The sequence below is a fragment of the Limulus polyphemus genome, unplaced genomic scaffold (assembly GCF_000517525.1).
Source record: "Limulus polyphemus unplaced genomic scaffold, Limulus_polyphemus-2.1.2 Scaffold1620, whole genome shotgun sequence".
NCBI classification, from domain to species: domain Eukaryota; kingdom Metazoa; phylum Arthropoda; class Merostomata; order Xiphosura; family Limulidae; genus Limulus; species Limulus polyphemus.
Window position 1 is genome coordinate 93,116 of NW_013667230.1, and position 9,903 is coordinate 103,018.

Genomic DNA, 9,903 nt, shown 5'->3' on the forward strand with positions numbered 1-9,903 from the left:
TGTATATATATATATATATATATCCGTGTCAGTGTAAATTACTTGTACCTGATGATGACAAAACCTTGTCGAAACGTTGTACATTTGCTGTTATATTAAACTTATTCTTCATTACCCATTCAAGCCGTCTTCAGCCATTATTAGTACTCCATGAAAAGAACTTGAGTTTAACTTTTAGCAGTTTTAAGGCTAAATCAATTGTTAGTTTGAGGACAAGCGTGAATTATGAAAGGGAGGAAAGTGTGGTATATAACATAAGTTTTTACCTTCTTATGGTGATATAGTATTATTCTAACTTTATCATCTATTTCTTATCATGTGTAGTTTCCACTTAACATGTTACCAAGAAAGTTGTTAAGTTATTGTCATTTTAAGTGCTTTGTTCCTTTTTATTCTCTGGAGATAATGTGAGGCATGAGTGTAATGTTGAACTTTGTGGAAGAAAATAGACAGCAATGTCCTTCAATGGTAGTTCTAATTACCTACAATGTAAGGCACGTTGAATTTAAATAGTCTGATAGATGATCTCATGTTAATTAGTTTAGAAAGAAAGTCACCTGATCCAATAGAAGTGTCCATCACCTGGCTATAAAGCAAGTACCACACTGTGTTTATGTTTTTGAAGTAATAAATGTTGTTTACTTGTATTTTACATTACACCAAGTCTCTTTATTTCATACACACGAATGCAGTTACTTCTTTTTAAAGACACAAAAGTCGGTAAATACATAACGCAACACAGCCTTAAAAAAGATCCACCAGCGTTTCTCAATCACTTCAATATCAGTGACCGCCTCGATGCGACCCTGAACTGTCGCAGACCGCTAAAATGCAAGGACAGCGAAAAAAACACTATGATTTACTTAGGAAAATTCTGCCAATTTTTGTTTCAAGTTGTTGTTTTTTTCGCGAAATTCTAGGGACCAGCAAAGTGTTTGTGACGAACCAGTGCCGGCCTAGCTGCGGACCTGTGGTTAAGAAACACTGCAATAGATGATATAAATAAACGTATTTGTTTGCACAACTGAAAACGTTACGTTAGAGATGATTGGTCTTTTTTCTTGATTCTCTTAGTTGCTTGTTGATGATTTGAATCACTTTACTGACAGTTAGGTGTATAGGGGATTCGTGAACAGTAAATTACAACAACTTATTAATTATCTCACATAATTTTATTTTCTTGAACATTGTTCATGTGTGGTTAATATAAATAAACGAAATTTATTAGGCGCGTGAGGTTTGTTATATTGGCTTATCATGTGATAATAACAACGACGACTTCCATGAAACTTGTTACTTTTAGACTTACTTATAATTTTGTTAACGTGATTTCAATAATATTGAATTAATCAATCTGACAATAATAAGAATGATTTGATAATTTTTATCTCTTTTCATAATTTCGAACTAATTCACTTTGCTCATTTAGTTCCTGAGTAAAGTTATAACTCCCATCGAAAACACATACTTCTACTCATTTTAATTTCTACACCTCAGATTGTTCACATTAAAATGCTATTTTAGCTGAATTTTGTGTGTGAGTGAATGTAATTATGAACAAAGGAGTAGTGTGGTATAGGTGGCGTATTACTTACGTGGTTACAAAAACTCCATAATCCTATTTTCTTTTTCATGATAGGTTTATCTATGAAAAAAGTTTTCTTTTGCTCAAGAAATAATGAAGTACGTATTACTTTATTTTTACCAGAAAAACACGGTTGAAGTATGTCACAGTACTTCTGTTGTGGGTTATGAACAAGAAAAAAATCCAACAATTGATATTGATGCAAATGTTAAAGTGAAGTGGACAGTCGAACTAGAAGAAAGAGGCGACAGTGACGTTGGGCCTATTGACAATATTGTTAATAACGATGATGAATGTGGAGAGATCAATGAGATGGGCCTTCTCAGACCTAAAGTTTGTCTCAGAGTAGATGGCGAAGAATTTCATGAAGATGAAGAGGAGACACTTCCAGCAAAAGTATTGGCAGTTGCAGGTAAGCATAGATTTTTAAATTTGTATGATGTTTAATTAATAAACTAAAATCATTACCAAATTACAAGTTGAATTCATAAATTATACTTTGATCTTCTATATATTTATTACCTTTACATATTAAAAATCCTATGGTATGCAGTTTTTTTATTGGAAATTAATACATCCTTTTGTGTTGTATTAATATTTTATCTCACTATTTGCATGAATCCTGACTTTATAGATTCACATATAATTTTATTAACCTGATTTCAGTAATATTGAATTAACTATTCTGACAATAATAAGCGTGATTTAATACTTCTAGCTCTTTTAAACTAATTTACTCCTTTATTTCCTAAGTAAAGTTATAACTCTCATCGAAAGCATATATTTCTACTTATTTTAATATGTACACCATAGATTGTTCATATTGCAATGCTATTTTGTTATATGGTAGTGACAAGCTAATGCAGTTAATTAAGTTGTTAAAACTGTCTAACATTTCAACTTATACCAATCTCATAATCTAATGAATTGCTTGAAATTAACTGTTGTTGCAGTGTTGGGCAATTTCTCCAAATATGTTAGAATGTATAATGTGTGACATGCATTGACATCTCACAGTGTAAGCAAATTTAGTGTTAGTAACAATATTAAATACTTAAAAGGTTAATTCATATTTCACAATTTCTAATTATACAGGGATATGATAATATTTTGTAAATTATTACTTCCTTTGTTACAGTCACACATTTAAAATGTGTATAAATGCCTAAAGCTTAGCAGAAGGAATTTCCATGCTAGGCTTTAGTTAGTTATTGCCATGGTACTCACAGAGGATTGATAATTTTGTGTGATGACTCATTATTGCCATTTTAGTGCCAAGCTACCAATTCAAATAAAATCCTACAGGGGTAGATTCAGGATTTTCAGAAAAGGATGAATCTAAATGAATGGATATTGTAGAGTCTGAGATGAGGGCGTTTTCCACCCTGAAAAGCTTAAGAGTTTTTGAAATCTGAAATCTAAGTCCAGTTATTGACACTTTATTTTTGCTGGTCACTCCCAATAGCAGATTAGCAATAAGAAATAAGAATTACCAATACTTTCTGTTATTTCTGAAAACATTTTTTCCTTCACTTGTGAAGCTAACCATTAGAACCAGAATCTTTAAGTGACCTCTGGAATCAAGTTATATCAAGTACTGGTATTTTAGGCCAGAGAGTTTGATGAAATGTTTAATAGTCATACTGATGAAAAGGGCTTATTGAAAGAACTGTTATGAGTTTTAAATTGATTATGATATTTTAAAAGAAAAGATCCTTTATGGCTGTCTTCAACATTTTACACGTTACAGCTGGTTCAGACCTCCTTTCCATACAGGAATAGGAGCATAACTGAGTCCAAAAGATAATTAAATGAAATATTTTTACCACTTGCATCACTGTTTTTCTCTTCATTGTATTTAATGTTTCATTCAATTTTGTTTTTTGTATTTGAAGGGGGAGGGAGAGATCTGAAATGTGAGGCTCCACAAAATTTAAGTTTGATTCTACAGCAGCTTTGCAGTCATTGTTAATATCCCTGAAGCATAGACCAGACTACACCTACAACTTAAGAAAATTTGCTTTGACTGGTCAGGACATGTTTTACCCTAGTGATGCCAGTTGAACGATAATAGAGAAAAAATTACTTAGAAGCCTTGCCATGTTATTACAGTTAGTGTCTCTAGGTCTGATCATGCTGTATCTGATGCTTAAATGTTGACAATAGCCCTGTAGCATAGTTTTTCTTGCAAATGACTCCATTGTAAAACTGTCATGTTTAAAGCACATCCTTCTTCTCTGTTGCTGTAAATACTTCATCTAGTGTATGAGGACAACAGTTTCAAAGCACCTATTTCAATAGTCTTAAATCCATAGGTGCTGCATCTGGTGACTTGACTGGCATTTCATAGTATGGAATAACATGGTAACCCATTGCATTTTCTAGCTGCTTGAGGTATGTGATGGTTGAACTGAAATGTCATGGAAGACACTTATGTACACATGACTGGTGTTGCTTTTACTGATGGAGATCCTTCTTGATCATGTTGTGTACTGTTGACTGGAACACATGTAAGAAATTTTGCCTCTGATCTGTGTTTTTTTTTACCTGTTACTAAATGCTGCACCTTAATTACTACAGTTGGAGTATGATTTATTTCAGGTCATTCTAGTGGTCCTGAGTCCCAAGTTAATCCACATTCCTTTGTTTTCCAATGCCATTAAGTACAAGGGATATTCCTGTCTTGGAAATTCTAAATCTCTGATCAGAAAAAATCTTTATGGTCCGAGTGAATGATAATTTTTCATCACAAAGGTCTTTTACCTACCCTTCTCAAAAGTGATCAGATTTCAGTGTCATTCCACTACCTACAAAATACCAAACAATGTCAAAATGTAGTTCTAATGCATTGGGTGTGGTTATAATGTGACTTATTGATTTGCACATTCAAAATCATTTTAATTTAATGTACCCAACCCTGTATTTCATTTCTAGCATTACCAACAATAACTAGCTGGTTACAGTGAAACTACTCTTTGGAAACATTTGAAGTCTTCAAACAAGTTTTACATCATTCATTAGTAACTGTTGGAGGCCAAAACATTTACAAATAATTTTTTCACAAAATTTATTGCTGTAAAGCATTTCTGATTTTTAATTTTTTTTTTCTATATAAAAATAACTATGAAGGAAGCCCATAAATAGAGCTGGATGATTAGTGTTAGTTGTTAATCAATGGTCTTTGTTAATATATTACATTTAATTAATTGATTAGCGCAGTGTTCCTCAAACTAATCTATGTATAAGAAAAAGTTGGCAGTGGGTGTGGCCGACCAGTTGCCTTTCCTTTTGTCAGTATTTCAACAACAAAAAAACTAACAGTTTCAGTGGAAGCGTGCTAAAATCAAGCCAAAATATAATTATTGATTTAAAATTTTTTTATTTAAAAATTGAATAAATAAAACTGCTAACAACCCCATGCTTTTCTGAATGAGCCCAACCTGCAATTAGGAATTCAGATAAGGAAGTGACAAGCCATATATTGGCCAAACAGTATATAGGGCATACTGGTTCATTGGAAGACCACTAGAAGTCCAACAACATGATGAGCCAGAAAAGCTAAGATTCTAGTTCATCATCATTATAGCCGAGAATTAAATCAGTTGAAGGATCCAGTGATATAAATGTAACTGATACTATGCAAAATTTCTATCATTTGAAAGAAACAACCAAACCATCTGTCATCTTCAAAATAAAGTTTTCTCAAACTAAGAGGTGATGATGTAACATAATTCCAAACTTTATGAAAATATGTGAACTTGCAATTTGTTATTGAACTGTAGTTTCTTATTTTAATTTGTTTTAAACAAATAACTGTTTGCTGTTCAAACTGCTTGTCTAGTAAAAAGAGTCATTAAATTTGGATATAGGATACCTGTTGTGCTTTTCATATATTGCTTGGAGAAAATTCAGGTTAGTTCCCTCAATAAGGAAGTAATTCTGTTACCACATAAAATAATATGTATTAGAAACATATAAAAAGTTTTTGGGAAATAAGACTTCTCTTATTATTGAACATTGGTATTTCAGTAAAGTTGTATTGATAATAGCTCTCAACTTCTACTAACTTCACAGTATTTTAATAATGTATGAGATGACTTGAAACAGTATATCTTTCAATTTGCAATTCCATTACCAAAGTTTGTACTTAAAGATATACCCTAACAACCTAGTAGAGATCTCTGAATCTTACATAAGAATTATGAGGAACAGTGTATACACATAACACTTCAGGGATCATTATATACAAGTATTTATGGAAGGCCTTCAAAGCTGTAAAAGCTGATTTGTAATTCTGTTACTGTGGAATTGCCCATAATCTTTAGCCAAATAACAGCTCAGTTATACTCACTTTTGGTTTAGGAAGGGCAGAGGATGTAAAGATGCTATATTTGTGGTACAGAATCTGTGTGGGGAACTACTGGGTTCAACTAAGACCTGAACATGAGATTATCAATCAAGAGAAGGCATTTGATTTAGTGGATTGGGAAAAGCCATGGGCAGTGCTGGAGGATTATGGTATCAAGGGACAGTTACTCAACAACATTAAAGTTCCATAAAGCGATGGTAAGTATGCAGTCAGAACAAAATGTGGACATGGGTAGAGTGGCTCCAAATAACAACAGAAGTGAGACAAGGATGCATGTTGTCTCTGCTATTGTTAATTGTCTACATTAATAGAATAAGCAAAGAAGCTAATCCCATTGCAGAATAAAACAATTAACTTCTCTTCACAGATGATCAAAATCTCTTCCACAAGGACAGCAACAGGTTCTATAAACATATTAGCTGACTTAATGAAACCTGTTACATATATTGAATAAGGATCAATGCAACAAAATCAGAAACAATGACTATCATCTGATTTCCCAAACCCCTCAACATCCAAGTCAATGAAAGTGTAAACAGATCAAGTAATTCATGTACCTTGGCAATGTCTTCACAGAAGATGGAAGGTTGGATTATGAGATAGAAACATGATGTCAGAAAACATTGTTAGCTACCAGTTTTACCCCAATCTTGAAACATCCAGCAATATTGATAGACACTAAACATAAACTCACAAGTATAATCTTCATTTCAACCCTTTGTTACTGATTCCAGATGTGGACCATCAATAAAGGAAATGAAAGATCATCATCACAGGCGAAACAAGATGTCTGCACAGAGCAGTAAACAGAAAACAAAAAGATAAAATCAGGATTTAAGTTATCAAAGATGTGGTCAGAGTAAAACCAGTTCCACAACATGTAGAAAACCAAGTAGTTGAATAGTTTGGCCACCTAACACACATAACTAGCAGTAAGTATCTCTAACAGCCAACTCTCAAGAAACAGAGGAAGTGGGAGGCCAAGAAAGAAATGGAGGCTACCCACCTTGCCCAGGAGAAAGATTACATCTTCCTATGATGCCAACAGGCATAAGTAGTGAATAAAAAAACTTCAGTTCCATATATTTTTTCAAAACCAGCTATTAGTATTAAATAGGAAATGTTCTAAAAGTTGATGTATATTCCTAATTTTTGAAGGGTAATGTGTTACTTATTTATGAAAGTAAAATATTTACTTGATGATATGTTTCTTCATCATTTTGATTGTATCAAGTTTCATAAATTTTAAAACCAACCTATTTTTAAATTTCATTTGTTAATATTGTCATTTAACTTATTTTGTAATCTGTTGTATATTGTATGACTTACCCTTAGGTCTTACAGTGTATATAAAAGGTTAATATAAGTGACAAAAACTCAAGACTGTGATTTTTGCAGGAGTTTATGCCCATTTTAAAGTTAAAGTTAAATGATTTGAGCCTCAGTATATTGTTTGGTCTATAGGAAGTTATAATTTTATACGAAATGATATTTTATTTTTACATTTATCAGTTTTTGTAGATGCAATGTTGATGCAGTTTATAAGCTGTATGTTCTCTAGACTGGTAAGTGTACATTATTAGTTATCACTATCAATATTCTGGAATACTAAATAACTGTAATTTTTTTTTTGTTGTTCTTCAGACACAAGAGAAGAGTTACTACGTGTAAGTCTTCCAGAACCTGCCTTGATAGGAAATTCTCTGACTTACACTGCAGATTATAGAAAACAAAGAAGGAAGCAAATTGAAAATCATATCTATATTACACCAGACAAAGATGAAAATATTAAGACACCAAAGGTGCAGTAGTAGTAGAAAGTTTGCTTCATTTATTTATAATATTAGTTTGAGTTCAGAAATATCACTGATGAATTGTAAATGTTATACTGTAACTTTAAAACTAAAGAAAGATAATTGCAGGCCTGTATGTCTTATCAAAGTTACTGTATGAAGTGCTGAGATTTATAATGTTTTAACATTAATGTGTATCAGCATAAAAAATCAAAAGATTCAGTCTTGTTATGTATATATGTGCATGTGCATATATTTCCTTTAATTAGTAAGTATGGTTAGAAAGTCTTTCAAAATTTAATTGCCTGACAGAGATGGAAGCAGCCGGTCAGTCTGAGTGGATGCAAAACCTCTTTGAGGGGCAGCTGTCTTAACATGTTCATAATAAATCAGTGTTAATTTCAAAAAGAAATATAAAAAATCCTCAATTTTCAATTTCTATGTCACATGACACATCTGAGCTCTGATCTCTCTACTTGAGAATTTTCTAATATCAAAATTTGGCTGTTGCAGTTTAAAACCAATTAGAATTACTAGTAAAAAGTTAAAATTTGAATCTCCTACTTTCTTTGTCAAACCCACCAGAGAAACTCCTCCCCTCTCTCAGACTTTACATGGGTGACAGACATGTTTATAACCAATTCGTAATAATAAAATTGCAGATGGATGTCTCATTCTACTATTATTTGCCAACTAGATAAAGCTAACAGATTTGAAATTTTGTTTTCATAAAGAAAAAAGTGAATGGTTCATAAAGTGTGTATTCATATTTAATCATGAGGTGCTGAAAGTTGTTTACTTATGGCTGTAATATACATACAGTTTTATATATGTTTAATTATGTTTATAAGGACCTAGACAATTAAAGTGCTCCATTGTGTTACTTATGCATTGGCTTATTAAGTAAATATTTAGATTAATGAGAGGACATTTAAAATCAAGGCCTGACATTTGTGTTCAATAGAGTAGAAATAGGTTTATAAAATATTACTGAAGTATTTTGTTTATAAGATATTCTCTCTTCACTATTTATTGATGCGGGTTTATGTAATTGCAATACATCATCCCTTGTTTTAGATAACACCAATGAGATCAAGGAAAATAAAGAAGGAACCACCATGTTTGTCATCTTCAAGTGAAGACGAGTATGATGAGCAGTTAAAACAAGAAAATAACCATACCATTATTGTACCAGAAATTTTGAAACAGGAAGAAGAAAGTGATCTGGATACAGAAATTAGTACTAGTTCAAGTGAGTTTTGTATTTCAGTCCATATGGTGAGACAAAAAAATACTTTTTTTGCAACATGATTCCTGCATATTATTAAAAGTCATTAACTTTGAAATTGTTGTTTCTAAAACCCTTAAAATTCAGTAAAAATGACATTTTCATTAAAAGTAATTATTTTGGAATATGTTTACATTGTAATGATTTATGACTATAAGTACATAATTTCTGTTGGTTTCAGGAATCCTTTGTTCTATCAAAATGTAGTACACTAATCAAAGCCACTAAAAGTTATTGTTTTCCCACTTCCTCAAGCTGTAGGAACCTTGTGCAAACATTAGAAATTCTTACAATCACCTTTTGACAGACCAGTATTCATGTAACACATACACAAAAAAAAGTATTATCAGTAATACCACACTTTAGATTAATTTAAAAGGAAAATAGACTTACAATACTATTTGCAGACATTTGTTTATCTGTTTGTGAATAGGCTGGTAATTGTTACCAACTTTATCAGTTTAGGATATTAACTAAGCATTTACTTCCAATGTGAAAAAAGTTTGTCTTTGGTAGATTTTCCCTTTATGGCCATTAAAGTCATGGAGAATTTTGATTTTCTTTGATATAAAATTATGTTAATTTCAAATAGCTGTAAAACCACAATGAAGAGTTTGGTGCAAATAAGAACATTTTCTTTTAGTTTAGTCACTGTTTCCTACTTTGTTAAATACAACACTTGAATAGTGTTATATTAAAATTTTATTTGGATTTGGTGTTTCACGAATAATAAATTGTGCATAGGTATTTTTATTCCAGCCCTTATATCTAAACTAGCTTAAAGTGGGAGTCTTGTTTTAATGGCCCGGCATGGCCAGTTGGTTAGGGAGCTCAACTCGCAATCTGTGGGTCGCAGGTTCGAATCCCC

At 32.0% G+C, this 9,903-nt stretch overlaps 1 pseudogene; it reads left to right on the top strand.

Annotated features, from left to right (window-relative positions):
- Positions 1–9,903, top strand: part of LOC106464324 — a 75,866-nt pseudogene that overhangs the window by 55,132 nt on the left and 10,831 nt on the right.